Below are 4295 nucleotides of genomic sequence, written 5' to 3' on the forward strand. Positions count from 1 at the left end.
CGGAGTTTCATCTAATTCCAAATCAGCGATTTCTCTTTCCTCGCTTACAATCCCACATTCCTCGGTAGTATTTTGACACTTATTAACATTTGTATATTCCTCCTCATTGTCTCGCTCATTTATATTATCTACATCATTTCCAAGATTTATTGCATTTTCTTTAACGTCTTCATCTATTGCATGGTGAACCACTGCTTCCACTAATGTAGTTTTCATTTCACAAGTTCCAATCTCCTGTGATTTAATAGTTCCTTCACACTGATAATACTCTTCTGTGTCATCGTCGCAGTCGTCATTAACAGGCTTTTCGTTCTTCTCGTTTGGTATTCCCTTCCTTTCTTCTACAACTGGAAGAGCGGATTGGGGATTTTCGACTTGTTCCCCTTCATCTCCAATTTCTACTTCTACAATATCTTCATGTTCCTGGATCTTTTTTCCTTCTCTTCCTGATAAGCCCTTTCCGGTCTTTCTCCTATTTTGGTTGATTTCTGGGAATTCTTCTTCACTTAACATGGGTCTACTCATTTCATACTCACAATCCTTTATCATGTGTCCTTCTGCTCCGCATCTATAGCATGTACGTAGTTGTCCATTATAAATAAAGGACATAGCATAACCATGGGTTGTTATAGAAGAAGGGATATTTTCCTTTAACCGCATTGCAGCCGTCCGAACACCTGTTAATAATCCTTTAAAGGGGCCATATGAAAACCTGTTTTTTCTTACATTCTCAACTTTTCCATATCTCGACAAAACTAGAGTTAAAACATCATCTGGCATTTCGAATGGTGCATTCCTTATTGATACGTATGTTATGGATGAACTTAGATTCTTAACTTGAACAGTTCCACTCTTGTCTAAACTGAATTCCTTGTCTTCATATCTCTCCATCAGTTTCTTAAATACGCTAGGTACCACTTTTACTATTACTCTATTTCTACTCACTGACTGCACACCTATCACTTCATCCAGGGCGAGTCCCAAGCTCTTAAAAAGAGCATCACTCACTATTTCCATAGTTGGATAAACTGTAAACTGTAATCCAAAGGAGTCCATCCTCCTCAGCGGTGCTGAAAACGTCCCCATTTTCCTGACGTTTATTTTCCCCCAATAGATGGCGGTAGTGTCGCCCAACCCCGACCGGGATTCGGGAATACGAGTTACTTTCGACCGTGTTCACTTATAATAGGGCTATAAATAGTTCAATACACCGAAATAACACCAATAAACACAGTCACTATATTCAACCTCTATTCATGGGTTACTCACTACATTTTGAGGCGTAGCCTTCCTATATAACACTGGAAAAACTACTCAAAACAGAGAGCGGTCCAAAAGTCGTCTGAATACAAACACGACACTCTTCTTCCTTGCAAAAAATGTGGAACGCTTCACGATTTTGCGTGTCATCCTTACATAGGGGCCATGCTAATCTTCTCTGTATCGTTCCAATTTTAGTATATGTACTGCCGAAGCAAGTACAATAATATAAAGAACGTGTAATCCAGTAGTCCCTAATCTACTATTACTGTACTATATTTTCTTGTTTTGGATTGTCCTAATGCTAAATCCTTTTTCCAGGAATTTCCTGGAATTCCATTTTGTCTTTACTTCTCTACCGTGAATCTTATTCGGCAATATTTCAATATTAATGTTACAAGAAAGTAAAGATACATACTCATTGAAGAATTTTCAAGATATACTGAAAGTCCTCAATCAAGAAATTCGTTCAACTCTACAAATAATCAAAGTTAAGTTAATTTTTCTGAATCATTTTGAAATTTACTCTGTAGCCAACAACCCTCCTCCCCGCTAGGGGCTCTGCCCTTGACGGGGTGGGGGAGGGTCCTCAATGGCTTGCATAGTTGGTCTCTTGCAGACCAACTATGCAGGTTTCTGGGGAGTTTCGCAATCTACTAATCCAGTTCTTTGCCTTTCAGGTGTGGAAGTCCGTCGAGACTTTGAATTTCAGCAGTGTTTCCAGTCAAGGTAGAAAAATGCGAATACTTTGTTTTTTTTCTAATTTAAACCTTTTCGTAAATATATCTTCAGGTCTATAGAATAATGTTAATATTTAATTTTTTCACTTTTTATAATTTGGGTCTATTTTAGTTTGGTAGTTAAAAGAAAATTATCTAGCAAGTCTTGGTGTTTCAAGCATTTTTTGGAAGTTTATCTTATTTAAATAATTCACATTTTATTACTAGTTAAATATGAGTGTACTTCTATAATTATTGTAGCTGTTGGCTCTTTCGAATATTGTCTTGGTAATTTTTTTCTCCCACTTAAATGCATTATTCCAATCTCTAAACTTGAAACCTACTAAACAGGAATTTTGTTTATTTACTTATTATAAGTTCTAATTTCCATAGAAATTTCAAATATACCTGGAATTTATGTAAAGTCTTCAGATAACTTCAGTGATGTTTTTTTAGGCTCCTAAATCAAATAGGAATTATTTTTATAGAAATAATCATTCACCAATCCTGCTCTTTAACACTTCTCATTTTTTTGGTAGGTAACTGTTGCAATCGGAATGTATGACTGCCCATAACTTCTACCCATTAACTATTATCAACATTGAAATACCACTGAAAGTGAGTGAATTGAAGACCTGGGAAGTGGATATGATGCTATACTATAATATTTGCCCTTGGAATTTCAAATTATAAACCTCATTGTTGTTTTTAATTGCTTATCATGAACTATAATTTAACATTAGAATTAGAATTCTTAATAGCTTGTTGAGTTTTTATTTTAATTAGAATTTAATATATTGGCAATTATTTTATAATTTTAAGCATACTTGAAATATAAGATATAGTATATAATATAAATCTACTTAAGTTATAATTACAATCCATGGGACTTTGTTGAAGGAGTTTGTACTAAGGTTTATAACTTTTATCTTTAGATGTTTACTGAGTAACAATTACTTTGCATTTTTAATTAACAATAGAACCCAATACTGTTGTTTTTGGCCTTTCCTAAAACTGAAAATAGTTCGTTAAATATTTTTGGTGTTGGTATCCATTCAAAAATAGTCTCTTGTCTATTCAAAAATGTCTCTTGTAGAGCAGTTAGTTCTTAATATGGGTTTAAGGTCTGTTCCGAAAATAGTTTGTATAATAAAGCTATTTTTCTAACTAGAAAAACTTTAAGCTTTTATAGAATGAGTTTATATCGACTTATAGTTGTTGGTAACTAGTCGACTGGACAGAATTTATTGAAGATGGCGAAAAGATTTTTTTTTATGGGAAAAGAAACAGTAAGGCCTTATCTATTAAGAATAAATGTATAATTTTCTGTAATAACACAATGTAATTTGAGAGTAGGCTGTTAACTAACCTATTAGAGTAGAAGGGTATAACATAGGTTCAGTAAGTAACTAGCGCCAACTACGGGTTACCACGCATACCAACCATTCAGAGGCTGTACCTAATTAGGCAGCATGAGTCTTGCCGCTCATTTTTTTTTTTTTTTTTTTTTTTTTTTTTAATTCTCCTCGCACCAAATATAAAGTTACTCTTGGGAGCTATAAAGTTACTTTTGAGGTCTACTATAAATTACATTAATACTATTATACCTAATTTTAATAATGTTCTAGATCTTGGTTACTCTTATTCTGGTGATTATTCTCTTGAACCATTATCAAAAACTATTTAAGACCATTCTTGTGAACTTGTAGAAACGAGAATTTAGATGTTTGGTAGTGATAGTTTATAAAATCAGATCACAATGTAGTATTTGAAATGATTTCTCACATCTGCTTCATAGTGAAAAAAATATACTTGTGGTTGGCTAGCAAACACATAAATTGTATGGTGGTATTGTTATCCATCATAACTAACATTTGGTTAACAAGATGAGAACTTTCTTCCATATGGCTTCTGATTCCATAATACCATCTAATTAAAGTGGATTTGAGTTTTAACTGAATAAAATAGAACTTTCACCGTAGGTAGTAGGTTGACCAAGGCACCAGCCACCCGTTGAGATACTACCGCTTACTAATTGGGTTCTTTTGGCTGGCTACACAGTAATAAATTTGATCTGTCTCTCTAGTTACAATTTTTGTCTCGGGAAGTTAACTACTGCACTGCGATTATGATGACGGTGAAAATAATAATTGTTACCATAGTTTTACTAGAAAAAATAATCGCGATGTTTCACTTAAAACTTGTGTTTATGGAAGAGCTTCACTATATACCGATAATATCGCAAATTAATTCAGAGGTAATTTTGCTGATCATATTCACTATCAATTGAGGAAAGGAAAAAAAAAAGGTGAAATT

The 4295-nt window shown here is 33.7% G+C and overlaps 1 non-coding gene across 1 annotated transcript; it reads right to left on the reverse strand.

Moving 5' to 3' along the window:
• Positions 1-1375: 1375 nt before the first annotated feature.
• On the reverse strand, positions 1376-1482 carry LOC137627143 (U6 spliceosomal RNA). Its single transcript, XR_011041141.1, has one exon. It is a non-coding gene; the product is annotated as a U6 spliceosomal RNA (small nuclear RNA).
• Positions 1483-4295: the final 2813 nt, after the last annotated feature.

The sequence above is a fragment of the Palaemon carinicauda genome, chromosome 34 (assembly GCF_036898095.1).
Source record: "Palaemon carinicauda isolate YSFRI2023 chromosome 34, ASM3689809v2, whole genome shotgun sequence".
NCBI classification, from domain to species: Eukaryota; Metazoa; Arthropoda; class Malacostraca; order Decapoda; family Palaemonidae; genus Palaemon; species Palaemon carinicauda.